This window comes from Acanthochromis polyacanthus, chromosome 5 (assembly GCF_021347895.1).
Source record: "Acanthochromis polyacanthus isolate Apoly-LR-REF ecotype Palm Island chromosome 5, KAUST_Apoly_ChrSc, whole genome shotgun sequence".
Lineage (NCBI taxonomy): Eukaryota > Metazoa > Chordata > Actinopteri > Pomacentridae > Acanthochromis > Acanthochromis polyacanthus.
The window spans coordinates 7,280,814-7,297,310 of record NC_067117.1 but is presented as its reverse complement, the minus strand read 5'-3'; positions in this window follow the sequence as shown (position 1 = coordinate 7,297,310).

Below are 16,497 nucleotides of genomic sequence, written 5' to 3'. Positions count from 1 at the left end.
TGAGACGTGGGAAATCTGGAGGCGGGGTCTATGCCTTGGCATTTCGTCTCATTTTCGTGGAGCACATTGTCACGCCAGGGTGGAAATGAGATGCGTGTGTTCAGATGCACGGTGCGTGTCAAAATAACACGATAATGAAAGATTTCCCAGCAAAACATTTCATTGTAATTAGGTTATCACTTGACTTGTCAGTGTCTGTGGTTTTTCACTGAAATTGTTTCTTATGTAATGCAGCAGAGAAGTGGAAAAAACAACAACAAAGACATTGGCCGATATATTTATCATGTTTAAAGGCTACCAAACGCTCACATTGCTGAAACAGCTGCTTTGGTAGATTGTGTTTGTGATATGGAAAGACACTGCAGTGTGATTTTTCTAAGTTTCATATTTCACCTCTGACTCTCGGTTTTTTATTACTTGTTTAGGTGTTTCCCCTGGAACAAAGCAACAAGCTTGTAACTCTTATATGAGCGAGAGAAAGAAAGAGAGAGAGAGAAATACACAGAGAGAGAGAGATTACATGAGATTATAAGTAGGATTTGTTAACTTGGAAAATAGAAAATACCTGCAGTCATTCTCTAACACACATACATAATCTACAACAATGCAGCGTGGAGCAGAGATCAGCATGGAACAGCTATTTCTATGTTCAGAGTGTGTGCAGATTATTTTTTATAGGCCAAGGTTTCGCTCAGTGTGAAGCCACTCCCTGTGTTATTTTATTGCATGAAATGTGCAAAATGTGAGAAAACACCCACACGCTCCTCACTGCCCATAATGTACCTGCTTGTTTTTTCAGCAGCACAAACAACTGCCCTGCGGCTGTCATTTCCCATGCTACAGATATAGTGTGTGAACCTGGTGTAATGCAGCGTTGTTATTACTACACCATCACCATTATAAAAGCTGCTGCAGCTAAATCACCATTAGCTGCTGCTGCTGCTGCCACTGCTGCTATTGTTGTTGATTTTGTTATTGCAAATTTGTAATGCATCGTCCCCGGGCCATAAATCTTATATGGGATTACTGCGTATGAGTCGTTTGTATGGTCTTGATTCATCAATCAGAGAGGGAATGTTTGTGTTACAACTGCCACTTTGTATGATGGATGAAGATGGGTGTTTTCTAACAGTACAGTAGCTGTGGTAGGGGATGGAGGCTGTCTACGTGTGTGTATGTGTGTGATAGAGCACAATGTAAGCGGTGACACTCATTATTCCATCTGCAGTCAAGAGTGATTGAACACGCCACATATTAACAGTCCTTCTCCTCTTAATCCCATTGTGTTCTGCGAGATTAAATTTGAACACTAATAAACGTTCTTTTTTTACGACTAATTAATGTTTCGCACCTTGCCAAGAATCATCTCCTTCCTCTACTAATTCTAATTGGTCCAATTAATCATGCAAAAGGTAATTAGCATAGTTTGATGTGCGGTAAAGCCACTCCGGAGCCCATGGGGGGATTGGAAGAGCTTTTGTTTCTTGATACAAACAGAAAATTAGTCAAGGGTGGTACGCGCTTGATGGTGAAGCACAGTGCAGCACAATACTAATGAGTGTGTTCCATTGTGATGGTCTTTACGGGACTGACAGCCATATTCATACCAAAGGCAGATGTGCATTGGGAGTGAATGAAGATGACTGGCTGCGGTTGCCTGAGATATCTGCGCAATGTGCTGGAGATTTACAGTAAGAAAGGCCATTCTCGAACACACACATCCACAATGAGGCATTCAAGAGCTTATTCTCCGCTATACAGAGATTTTCAAAGGTCTCCTGCTGTAACATATAATAGACATGCATTGATCTTGATTTTTCTCTGTGCATGCAGGTCGCCCTCCCTTTCAAATCAATAGTGAAAAGGAATTTCAGGAAGATATGTGAGGACTGATATTAAAAGGAGAAAAATGATGGGTTGCACAGTTGGTTGGTGGTTATCACTGTTGCCTCGCAGCAAGAAGATTCCAGGTACATGTCCCGGCCTGGGATCTTTCTGCATGGAGTTTGCATGTTCTCCCTGTGCAGCGTGGGTTTTCTCCAGGTACTCTGACTTCCTCCCACAGTCCAAAAACACACAGTTTACATCAAAATATATGGGTCAATATATAATTTCAGGCCTAAAACCAACATGGCCGCCTATAACCAAACACCACATGACATTTTTAAAGAAAGATTCTTGTAAAATCTTAAATACAATTGAGTAAAATTGAAATTGAAAGTTGTTTATAAAGATATAGTAGTATATACACGTGGACAAAATTGTTGGTACCCCTCAGTTAAAGAAGGAAAAACCCACAATTCTCACTGAAATCACTTGAAACTCACAAAAGTAACAATAAATAAAAATTTATTGAAAATTAAATAATCAAAAACAGCCATTACTTTTGAATTGTTGATTAACATAATTATTTAAAAAAACAAACTAATGAAACAGGCCTGGACAAAAATGATGGTACCTCTATAAAAGATTGAAAACTATTTGACCAGAGTGACATGATTAACTCAGGTGTGTCATTTAATTGACATCACAGGTGTTTCCAAACTCATAATCAGTCAGTCTGCCTATTTAAAGGGAGACAAGTAGTCACCCTGCTGTTTGGTGAAAAGGTGTGTACCACACTGAACAAGGACAACAGAAAGCGAAGGAGAGAATTGTCCCAGGACATCCGAAAAAAAATGATAGACAAACATCTTAAAGGTAAAGGCTATAAGACCATCTCTAAACAGCTTGAAGTTCCTGTGACAACAGTGGCTCATATTATTCAGAAGTTCAAGACCCACGGGACAGTAGCCAACCTCCCTGGACGTGGCCGCAAGAGGAAAATTGATGACAAATTGAAGAGACGGATCGTTGGAATTGTATCCAAAGAGCCCAGAGCAACCTCCAAAGAAATTAAAGGTGAACTCCAAGGCCAAGGTACATCAGTGTCAGATCGCACCATTCGTCGTTGTTTGAGCCAAAGTGGACTTCATGGGAGACGACCAAGGAGGACACCACTGCTGAAAAAAACTCATAAAAAAGCCAGACTGGAATTTGCAAAAATGCATGTTGACAAGCCACAAAGCTTCTGGGAGAATGTCCTTTGGACAGATGAGACCAAACTGGAGCTTTTTGGTAAGGCACATCAACTCTATGTTCATAGACTCAAAAACCAAGCATACGAAGAAAAGAACACTGTCCCTACGGTGAAACATGGAGGAGGCTCAGTAATGTTTTGGGGCTGCTTTGCTGCATCTGGCACAGGGTGTCTTGAAAGTGTGCAAGGTACGATGAAATCTGAAGACTATCAAGGCATTCTGGAGAGAAATGTGCTGCCTAGTGTCAGAAAGCTTGGTCTCAGTCGCAGGTCATGGGTCTTCCAACAGGACAACGATCCAAAACACACAGCCAAAAACACCCAAGAATGGCTGAGAGAAAAGCGTTGGACTATTCTAAAGTGGCCTTCTATGAGCCCAGATCTGAATCCCATTGAACATATGTGGAAGGAGCTGAAACATGCCATTTGGAGAAGACACCCATCAAACCTGAGACAACTGGAGCTGTTTGCTCATGAGGAGTGGGCCAAAATACCTGTTGACAGCTGCAGAACGCTCATTGACAAATACAGAAATCGTTTAATTGCAGTGATTGCCTCAAAAGGTTGTGCAACAAAATATTAAGTTATGGGTACCATCATTTTTGTCCAGCCCTATTTCATTAGTTTATTTTTTTAAATAATTATGTTAATCAACAATTCAAAAGTGATGGCTGATTTTGATTATTTAATTTTCAATAAATTTTTATTTATTGTTACTTTTGTGAGTTTCAAGTGATTTCAGTGAGAATTGTGGGTTTTTCCTTCTTTAACTGAGGGGTACCAACAATTTTGTCCACGTGTGTATAGTAGTAAACTTGTTGACATGTGATAAATCCACTCTGGATTCACGGAGTCTTGCCAATTTTTTCTCCAGGAGGAAATGACATCATGTGGAGCAGGTCATGTGATCTGGAATTAACACACTTCCTTGAGAGGTGTTTCTGTTGTGGGTAACTTAGTTGAAAGTGATTTCTCAGACACAGACACAATTTCTAATTTCCATGTAAAATTTAATTTTTTTGCCAAACAAAGAAATATCTGTCATGATTATCTCAACTTAATAAAAATAACACAATCAATTTTTTTTTGAATAAGCTCATTTTGTTATTTTTTAGCTAATTAGAAAGTAGTTGTTATTAAATTCGGACGGTTATTTAGTTATTTTAGTGATTTTTTTTTATGAATAAGTGATTGTTTCCATAATAAATAATTATAGAATTGGTAAAGACATGATCATAATGAGCATAAAAACCTTATTTTTTTCACTTTTGATAAAAATGTATGCAAGATATATAACACGGACTTCAAAAGTCCCTCAATTATATATTGACCCATATTCAGTTGTTTTCATTGCTTCAATAACTTTGGCATTTTACCAGACAAAAAAAGAGTAAAAAAGATGTGCACAACACTGAACATACAAAAAGATTTTGGCAACAGATACTGAACTAGTAAAAGAAATTTTGTGTCAAAAATGCAACAGACTAACCTGTAATCAGACTGCAGACAAAACCAAACTCAAGTCTGAAACCTGCCATCACTGCAAAACTGACAGACAGGATGTATACACCAGCAAAATGTGTTAACTTTATTGAGCTACAAAGAACCTTCAACAGAAATCTGTAGGATTCTCATTTCAGTAGAGAACCATTTTAAAAGGTTCTTCAGCAAATTCTAAATTGCTCTGAATCTCAATTAAAATATTACACAAAGGATTTAAAACAAGTTTGAGAATATATCTGTATTCTTTAAAAATGAAAATCTTTCAATAAAATAAGCAGAACATTAGAAGTGCACCTGTTTTAACTGCACATCACAGAAATAGCACATATTCGTGCATTCCCATTCATGCAGTCGCACAAGGAAACATATTTACATACAAAAGCTAAATTTATATTGACTGGACAAATGAGAAACTTTAAAATTTCTTGACTTCAGTATTATCTGTAAACATAGTAGATAAAAAAAACTGGTCTATCATAAATGTGGGTCAGCTGAAACATGAAACTCTACAGTTATAAATATTGTATTTTATGTTGATCGGGCCAAAACAGTCAGGCTTTTTCGGCTTTAAGAAAGTCAATGGCATTTGTACATCAAACAAACCAAAAAACATTACACAAAAAGTACAGCAAATAGGTCAAGAAGACAGTAGGAGATCAGAAAATGAATGTACTGTATCTGAATGAATGCCTAATAATAATAAGTTACTGGAGAACAAACTGTTGGTGGTTTGATTCTAATCAGTTCAACCACACCACATTTACTTCCTGAATATCTGTAAGTCTGCATACTGAGCAATTTCTAGACTAAACTGAGTCTATCAAATGGGCAAAAGGTGCTATCACCACCACAACAATGTACTTTTTTACTGTGCAAACTGGTTGAACATACTGGTGTGCATTTTAAACCACCATTTCTTCCTTTTTTTTTTCCATGACTGTTTTTCTGTCTTCTCAAAAAAATAACTTCTGGATTATTAGTGTATACATGTCCAAGAGCATTTTGAAAATAATTTTCAGAGCACATTCAAATAAATATTTACATCAATGAGTCATCGGATTAACTGCTGCATTCCTTCTCTTTGTTGCCTGAAACACTAGGGACTATTTGGTGACGCTATCGGTTTTTTCCAGTGTCTCGTCTGTGATTCTAAGAATTCACCACACACTCAAAATCAATATAAAATGTGAGAAAACATAACCAGGACTTTACCCACCCTAATTTATTTATTTGCAAGCAGTTTTGATTTACAATAAACTGGCATTACAGAAAAGTAAAAGTCACCTCAGTAAGCTGTCAGGGTACTTTTTCAACATATGGCCTCTCAGTTTGCGATCATGTATGTTGTCAGGAAAGCACGGTTTGGCTATACATGTGTTTATATGTTGATATGTGAGTTCAAGGACTTGGATGTGTCGGTAAACCTGAAAGCAAGTATTGATTCAACACGCTGAGTGGTATTTGTCTGCTGCACTGACATATTGCAGATGGTAAAGCACTTTTGACATTAAGTTTCATCCTATATTTGTATAGCAGGATGTTCAGAGTATCAAAGATACTCTTCAATACTGAGTGATAACCTTGTTGACAATAGCTGCAAGACCTTTTAGGTTTCAGTAAGATTGTGCTGAGGGTTACATCAAGCTGCTGTCTTGCAAAAGCTAATAGGAGATCTTTACACACGTGGACAAAATTGTTGGTACCCCTCAGTTAAAGAAGGAAAAACCCACAATTCTCACTGAAATCACTTGAAACTCACAAAAGTAACAATAAATTAAAATTTATTGAAAATTAAATAATCAAAAACAGCCATTACTTTTGAATTGTTGATTAACATAATTATTAAAAAAAACAAACTAATGAAACAGGCCTGGACAAAATGATGGTACCTCTATAAAAGATTGAAAACTATTTGACCAGAGTGACATGATTAACTCAGGTGTGTCATTTAATTGACATCACAGGTGTTTCCAAACTCATAATCAGTCAGTCTGCCTATTTAAAGGGAGACAAGTAGTCACCCTGCTGTTTGGTGAAAAGGTGTGTACCACACTGAACATGGACAACAGAAAGCGAAGGAGAGAATTGTCCCAGGACATCCGGAAAAAAATGATAGACAAACATCTTAAAGGTAAAGGCTATAAGACCATCTCTAAACAGCTTGAAGTTCCTGTGACAACAGTGGCTCATATTATTCAGAAGTTCAAGACCCACGGGACAGTAGCCAACCTCCCTGGACGTGGCCGCAAGAGGAAAATTGATGACAAATTGAAGAGACGGATCGTTGGAATTGTATCCAAAGAGCCCAGAGCAACCTCCAAAGAAATTAAAGGTGAACTCCAAGGCCAAGGTACATCAGTGTCAGATCGCACCATTCGTCGTTGTTTGAGCCAAAGCGGACTTCATGGGAGACGACCAAGGAGGACACCACTGCTGAAAAAACTCATAAAAAGCGAGACTGGAATTTGTAAAAATGCATGTTGACAAGCCACAAAGCTTGTGGGAGAATGTCCTTTGGACAGATGAGACCAAACTGGAGCTTTTTGGTAAGGCACATCAACTCTATGTTCGTAGACTCAAAAACCAAGCATACGAAGAAAAGAACACTGTCCCTACGGTGAAACATGGAGGAGGCTCAGTAATGTTTTGGGGCTGCTTTGCTGCATCTGGCACAGGGTGTCTGGAAAGTGTGCAAGGTACGATGAAATCTGAAGACTATCAAGGCATTCTGGAGAGAAATGTGCTGCCTAGTGTCAGAAAGCTTGGTCTCAGTCGCAGGTCATAGGTCTTCCAACAGGACAACGATCCAAAACACACAGCCAAAAACACCCAAGAATGGCTGAGAGAAAAGCGTTGGACTATTCTAAAGTGGCCTTCTATGAGCCCAGATCTGAATCCCATTGAACATATGTGGAAGGAGCTGAAACATGCCATTTGGAGAAGACACCCATCAAACCTGAGACAACTGGAGCTGTTTGCTCATGAGGAGTGGGCCAAAATACCTGTTGACAGCTGCAGAACGCTCATTGACAAATACAGAAATCGTTTAATTGCAGTGATTGCCTCAAAAGGTTGTGCAACAAAATATTAAGTTATGGGTACCATCATTTTTGTCCAGCCCTATTTCATTAGTTTGTTTTTTTAAATAATTATGTTAATCAACAATTCAAAAGTGATGGCTGTTTTTGATTATTTAATTTTCAATAAATTTTAATTTATTGTTACTTTTGTGAGTTTCAAGTGATTTCAGTGAGAATTGTGGGTTTTTCCTTCTTTAACTGAGGGGTACCAACAATTTTGTCCACGTGTGTATAAAAGAAAGAAACAAACATCAACATTTGTTTTGTCAGTATTTTGATGTTTAGCAGCACATAATGACATTAATCACTGACTAACCGGGCGTCAACTTTGAAAATAATTCATATTTTTTTATTTAGAATATTTAAAACTCAAAAAAGATCTGCATTTCAATTTTTTTTTCTTTTGGCACAGTCTACAGTTCATCCCCTGCATATTCCTTTTCATCTCTCTTATCATCTGCACCACAAAAAAAAAGTGTCAGCGAAAATAGTTGGCCCTATAATATCATTCTACAAGCTGAGGTTGATTATGATAGTGAAATTGGCAGCGGAGCGTGGAATATCCCTCTGGTGATTTTCCTACTCCAACTCATTTCACGGGCCATCTCTGGGTCCTGATCTCTGGGACTGGGTTCACTTGGCCCCGGCCCCTGTGCTACTGATGTCTTGATTGCTGTTTCATAGACTTTCACGTGTCAGTGCAGCAGTGCCAAGGGGACCTGTGAGGAGGAAGTGATGCAACCACAAAGACATGTAAGAGCGGCTTGGAAACACTAACACTGTGGTTCACTGACCTCAAAGGAAAGAAAGAGACAAAGAGAGAAAGAGAGAGGCAGACAGAGACGCATAGAAGCAGACAGAGTGACTGTTTAATAGGTGGTCAGGGGGTCTAAATGTCAGGTGGTGACAGTTTGGAGCATGAATGTCAAACTAGTGCTGAGCGGTTTCGCTTCTCATGTCAAACCTCTGCGCACAATACACTGCACTCATTGGGTAAAGGTGTTTTTTAAATGACAGAAACTGGAATGAGCATTCATCAAGTTAATGGCAGGTGAAACAAAACCAGACAATGTAATCTAAATTGTAAGTTAAACAGAGACAATCTAATTGCTGCTGCCAAAATATTTGATTTTAAGTAAATTAGATCAGTGGTTAAAAAAACTGTTTCGGTAAATGGAGCTTTATCTGTAAGTCAGGACCATTAGCAGCCCTAGTTTGACTTGCCTTGGGCTCTGTAATTAACTCCGCTCAAGCGCAGCTAAACATTTTTGACATTTTTCCTAGTCCAGAATTAACTGTCACAGCAGAGGGAGAAAGTAACCATCTTGTCACATTGAGTTTATCTGAGGATTGTGGAACGTTGTCCTCTTCTGTTTCTCTGTTTCTCTGTTACTCTCCCCCTATGTCTCTCCCACACTTTTTCTCTTTTTCACCGAGACACCCCCCCCCCCCCCCCCACACACACACACACACACACACACACACACACACACACTCGCCCAGCCTGGATCTCATTTCAGTAATGTTTCATGATGAAGGAGATGATGGAAAGTGTGACTACACCTAATGTTTTGGATGTTTGTGTGGCGCCATCATCAGGTTACATTACACTGCTAATTGTGAGGCAAGATGCATTCCTCTTACTTGTATATTTGGAGCAACAGAGGTCTGGAGCTCATCAGATGAGGTTACACGACTCAAATAAAAATCTCTATAGAAAAGTTCTTAAGGAGGAGAATAACTAAAGCTTCTGTATGTTGCCGCGTGCTGGCACACACACACACACACACACACACACACACACACACACACACACGCACTGCACAGAAGCCATGTGAAATTGTAGATTTATCTGATTGGTTTAGCTGAGAGACAGAGAAATGAGGGGGCTGATGCAAATAGAAAAGCCCAGGGTACCATAAACCTGCAGCATGCAGCATGTCAACTCCCAGGCCATCCAGGAACTGTCTGGTTTCCAGTAAAAAATCATTTTTACGTCACCACAAATGCAGTTTGTGTTTGATGTACAATTTCTCAGGAACAAGGAGTTGCTGTGGTGCCATTGTTTATATAGATCACACACACAAAGATCTGCTTCTTAAAGGGTATGTGGTACACTCGGGAAGCATAATAATTAAGTGGCGATATGCTTGAATCTCCATAGAAACCAAATATACACGACTGTTTAAAAGTTTGGGGTCACTTAGAAATGTCCTTATTTTTGAAAGAAACTCTTTTTTTCAATGGAGATAACATTAAATGAATCATATATCCAGTGTAGACATTGTTAATGTGGTAAATGACTTTTCTAGCTGAGAATTTTAATAGAGTATCTCCATAGGGGTACAGAGGAACATTTCCAGCAACCATCACTCCTGTGTTCTAATGCTGCATTGTGTTAGCTAATGGTGTTGAAAGGCTAATTTATGATTAGAACACCCTTCTGCAGTTATGTTAGCACATGGATAAAAGTGTGAGTTTTCATGAAAAATATGAGATTGCCTGGGTGACCCCAAACTTTTGAACAGTAATGTGCCCAATGTAACCGCATGCAAATAATGTTGTGGAATTGTACATGTACGGATATGTCAACTATCAAAGACAACGGACATATTTTTATTTGACTTGTATTCTACTGTTGGAATATTGTTCAAATAAACCGTGATTTATTATTTATGAGATTTCTACAAATTACTTTAAAAAGATAAACCTGTCACTGTGTAATTGTTCACCTGCATAACGTAGGACAACAAAGAAAGCATCAAACATTAATAATACTACTGGTACAGCTTCCTTTTAAATGATTACATGCTCAATCTTACCACAAACAATTTGCCGTCACCCAAATTTGAAAATGAAAGCAGGTAACAAGCTACAAAGCAGACAGCAATTTCTCCTGAAGTTGTATAAGACGGTTTCCAGACTTTTCAAGAGCTTTTTTAATGACGGGAGAGTTGATCTTAGACATCGCCCACGCAAGCTACTCATTTGGCACATAATAGACCATTTCTGCTAAGTTTCATTTATTGAGAAGACCAAGTTTTCTGCTTGTTCCATCATCCCGGATGGTCACAATGAGTAGTTGGGAGGTTATGAAAGCCACGCGATAATGTCTGACTCGCCGAAATGAAATACCACCAAAGAAAAGTCACAAGTCAATACGGTGCAAATTCCCCCTGATGAACACACATTAAACCAATCACTGCGCGTTAGCATTTCAGTCGTCCTCAGACCATTACCCGGTGCTGTAATTATACCACATATTCCATATATTACTTTGAATGAAAGAATGCCAATTACAGTCCTTTCACTCTGTCTTTCAGTGTGCTGGCTGATGCCTCCATAAAAGTCTGTGATTAAATTACTCAGGGGAAAGCACTTACATTTTATATGACAACCCCTGACGCATCGCTCAGCTACAAATTCCCCAACCGGCAGCAAATCTTCTAAGAGGCTCTGACTGTGGACAGGTGGGTCCAGATGACTGAGGGAGACAGAGAGACAAGTCCTTCCAGCTTTACACTTTATGCTATAATTCTCTGTCCATTCCCACTGATATACAGCTAACTTATCTGCCATGCATTTCATTTCATGTGACAGGAACATTAAGAGTGGCGTCGCTTCATTTTCTGACCTACCTCCACCAGCGTTCAGTTTCTTTTCCACTTAGCTGTCGAAATTTTTGAAGAAACACAACGCTTATCGTGTTGTTACAGTGCTGAAAGTGTGCCAGTAAAGCAAGAGTGCTGCGCCTCCAAACGCAGGGGCTCTCCAGACAAAATCATAACCAAACAGGGGTTATTCAAGTGGTGATACCCACCAGCAGTCAGCCCTTCTTTCAGTTGAAATAGTCAAAGGCTTCTTAAAATAAATGTACAGTAACTACATACTCCCACATGTTTCACTGAGACTGAAAATTCCCTCATCTGAGACGAGTGACTGCAGCAGACTGTAGGTGTTGCTGCACTGATGAACACTGGACACAGGCAGCTATGAGAGAACCTTGTTCAAGGCACACAAACAGCAGAGTAAGAACTTTACATAACACATGATTGATAGTTTATTCAAGAACTTCATCCCCCTTTCGATGTACAGGAGTCATTTTAGACACGCAGTGCGAATAGCAGGGCTCCAGAAATTCACTCGTATTTCACAGCAGAGAAATTCAGAAGTTGTTCAAGTCACGCTGGAATGTGAAATGTGAGTTCTGGGAAGGAATGGGCCAGACAGACACAGAGGCCCTTCTGACAAGGAAGGAAACCTTAACTTGTCAATCACGTCACTTCTCTGTCAATAGCTGTTTAATCCTCTGCTGAAAGCTGGTAGGTGCTGGATCTAGAAGCAGACAGGAGGCTAAAGGTGATGTGAATGACAACCAAACCACTGCAAGAGTATTTTTTTTCCATCACCCGTGCATACTTGGTTGAAAGGTAAGGATTCAAATCATCTCATTGTTTTTCGTGAAACCAGACGTCTGAGTTTTAATATCAAAGCTGCAGCCCTGCTTGTGACAGTGATACAGATGAAAGTGATACTGAGGGGAAATGCAAAATGCCTGTTATCAACTTTTGCAGATGGCACAGAAGGTCTTTGCCTGAGAGCAGATCCTTCGTGCCTTGCTAGCCATTCAAAAAAAAAGAGAAAGCATTTTTAAGTGTATTGCTTTATAACTGTGCCTGTCTGAAAAGACAGAGACAGTTGAATCAATTTACCGTTATATGTGTGGGTATAACAAATCATAATGAAATGAGCACAGGGAAGACAATACTTGTTTTGAACAAAATACATTTGAGCTTATATAAGCCTTATCATCTCCATGACAACGGCTTTACTGGTAACATGGAGATGTATTATTTGTGTATAACCACAGCAACGTCTTCCAATTGAATTAAGCTGCACCTGTGCACATTATGGATGGAAATAATAGACTGAAAGCAACGGTTACTGTGAGCCTTTCTCCAGCTAGATATGAACACGAGATTGTTTGATTTTGTGTTGTCCTCAAAGCTGGGAGCAATTTATTTTTTTCTCACAGACAAGAGAAGTGAAGCATTAATGTAAAACAGCATGAGATGAATTATTTGCTAATTGAAAGTGATGGCAAGATAACAAATGGTTAATTTTTGTCATGAAATCTTACTGTGTGTGGTGAGAAAAATGACTGAAAGAAAGATTTAAAACTCTCCCGACCATAACTTCCAGACCTTGTACAGTTTATTTGTAATGTCTGAAATGATTTTGTGGTTAACTATATATTAATGATGCAAGTACCAGAGCTTGTTCATTACAATACATTCTCAGACCTGTATGATAAACTGCAATAGCACAGATTTAAAAAACAACAACATTCAAATAAACAACTTCATTGTGAACTGTCTTTTCTCCATTTTGTTTACCAGTGGAGCTATCAGTATAAACTAAAATTGGCTTTGTGGAACGAGCACCAGAACTGAAATGTGTACAGAGAATTGCAGATCCAAACCAACTGTAACGCTAAAGACGTGGTAAGAGCAGACTTCTCTCTGGTACGCCGTCTGCTCTGTCAAATAATTGGACAATGTGATGCCAGGTCTGTCAATACAGTTTGTAGGAGGATGGCAGTCTTGTACCAATGAATAACTATTATTAATCTACCAATTTGAAATGAATATCTGATGTTTCATTTTTCAGCAAGCTGGTGGTAAGAGTGGTGTTCGTGTTTTCGTCTGTTTCATTTATTAACAGAATTTACCATTAATTCAGTCAGCAAACATCCAGTGACTTTGCACTATAATTTACTTTAATAAAACTAAACAAACTAAATTGTTACACTTTTCAACACATAGTACAACATGCATAATGCAATAGAAAATTTTACAAATGTCTTGTAATCCATCATGACAGACAAAAAAACCCACGTTTTTCTGGTCTTTCTGGCCGAACACTTCTCTCACTATTTGTGTAATTGCACAGCTCTACTGCCAGATAAATACACTTTCAATAATGGCATCCAAAGACATTTAATGACATTTAGTAATTCAGTGATGATGATTGCAAGGGCAGGTGCAGTAAAGATAACCTAAACCTGAAAAAACACTGTAAAATATTTTTGTACTGTAAAAAAAAAAAAAAAAAAGGTTATATATATTCTTAAAAAAGTTTTCTGCTGAAGATTTCATTTTGCATTTGAAATAGCTGATATGACTGTGAGCTGCAGCTGAATTGTCAATCCAGTTATAGAGATACCAAAAGCTGAAGCTAAATTAGCCAACGTGCCCTTCAGCCTGAACAGCCCATAGGTGATGTTCAACTGCCCTCTGAATGTGACCCACGGGGGCTTCAAAAGCAACTTGTTTAGGTAAGGATCAGGGTTTGGGATTTGGCATCATAGCTACAATAAAGTGGTTAAGCTAAAGTTTTTTTAAAAAAACCCGCTGACAATCGATTCGAAACAGAAAACGTAAGCTCCCACATGAGAGTTCAATATTTTATCGACACATCCATCCACCCCAACCTCCTCCCAGGCTCTGTAACTTTCTCACATCATGTCCACCTACGCTTCTTTTAAAATTTCCTGCTCACTAGAATGACATGCTGCACAGTGGATCGGTGGTTAGCACCGTCACCTCGCAGCTAGAAAATCTAAAAACATGCCGAGGTTAATGTAATTCTAAATTGTCCATAGATGTGAATGTGAGTGTGATTGTTTGTCTCTATGTGTAGCCCTGATATAGAATAGTGACCTGTCCAGGTGTCCCTGCCTTCGCCCTAAGTCAGTCAGCCGGCATAGATTCCAGCTCCAGACCCTAAGATAATGGATGGACTACAATGACATGTAATTAAACACTACCATAGATCATGAGTTGCTTTATGGGAGAACAGTCTTGAATTAGTATTCAACATGGAAGTTCTGAAATGAGCTGGAGTTTCAAGTGTAGAAACTGAATTAGGTTGAGGTTCAAATGAAAGTGCTGTAAGGAGCACAAATGTTAAAGTGTGGCTGAGTAAGTGAAGTTTTAAATTATGGCTCTGGATCATCAGTCTGTTAGCTACCTTTTCACTTAAAATCTCAAAAAAATGCAGTTTTTAACAAGAAATCCCTGTAGGGGATGCTGGTTTATCTTAGAATTTGGAAAGTGAACTCCAGAGGCACACTTCAGTTTTAAATAGGAGTCATAAGAGAGCAACAAAACCATTAAAGAAATACATTAAATCTAAAAGTAGAAATAAAAAAATAAAAACACTGAACCGTTGGTCTAACTTGAATCTGAGTTCTGCTTAAAACCCTATCCTAGCAACACTTTAGCCTCAAACACTGGGCATAGTGGCTAGCTTATTAACAAGAACATTTGGGTGGCAGATACAAAAAAAACTTTGGTTTGCATGCCTATTAGTCATTCCATAGTGCAGAACAGAATGATCTGACTACACTTCATTATTATTCTAACACAGGGGTAAAGAAAACTCTGGCTTGTTTGTATTTCTTTCAGACAATCACAGTCGTATTGAGCGAAGGTGACAGAGGTATTGTGAAACATTTGCAGCGGGGAGGTGAACCCTGTCATTTAAATGGCTGCTTCACTAAAGAACCAGAAGGCTGCCTTACTGCATGATCCAAAAACCTGAAAGTTTCAGTGTGGTAGGTTGCTAGCCCAGCGTGTTTTGGTGTTGTTGTCGTTTCCCACAGCAAAGGGGATTTTGAAAACGGTGACATGTAGGTAGTGGAAAGGGTGGTAGAATGCAAGTGAAAATGCTAGGCCAATGGGAGGTTTATACCTGCAATCTGTATCTGGTGAGTCAGACTACTTTTTACCAGATCTGAAAAAAGGACGGATGTAACAACGTCGATTAAGCGGCCAGTTGTGATTGCCATAGAAACAGGGTTGTTCCCTTCTGATGACAGCAACAGGACTGACTCACAAATAAGCCAAAAAATTATTGCAACTGTGAAGAGTCACAGCCTTTGAACTGCCGCCATTCATTGGACTTCTCAGACCAGTTTTTACCTGCAGAAAACACAAGTTCTCTGGTACAATTGTTAACTCTGACTACATAATTTAACATCCTGACTATGACTAAAACATCAGTGCTTTATGGATTCATAACGCACGGCAAAGCTGAGAATTTCACACACAGTCAACAGTATAAAACCAGCACAGGCTTATAGAAAATGATCAATGATACCATTTCAAATGGTTATAGTACAGATGCGCAGTCTGTAATCCATTTTCATACAAACCAAGTAGTAATGCCTATTAACTTACAAAATGATGTGTGATTCCTTGTGTCAGTGTGGGTCCCAAATATACTATCAGATATTACAAAAAAAAAGAAGCAAAGCCTTCGAGAAGCTAACCCGGAGACAGCTTGTCATTTTACTTGACTAAAATGATTCATCAGTCATCAAATGAGTGGGCACATTTGACTACATTTGCCATACTTTTTTTTTTTTTTTTTTGCCTATCTAAACCTAACTGATGCTTCAACTAATCATTTCCACGCTGATGCTGTATATAAAATGTAGGTCCTATGTGAATCCAAGTAGAAGTGATGTGTCTACAAAATACACACAGAGCAGCCTGTTTACATTTTTTCATCAGGGAATGTTCCCTTGCAAAGCTGTTATTCACTTGATTGCGTCTGTTTTCAGCACTACTTCCATGTTCATCAAGTATGAGTGGGAATACACAAAATGACAGACACTGCAATGGCAAATTAATGATAATGAAACAGATGTTTGGAATAATTGAGGTGTCCCGGTAAAGGCTGTGATAATAGAAGTAGAGGACACGTTTACGACTGAGGAAGGTGACAGAATGCTTTTGTTTTTTAACACAAGTAGAAATTTTAATTCGC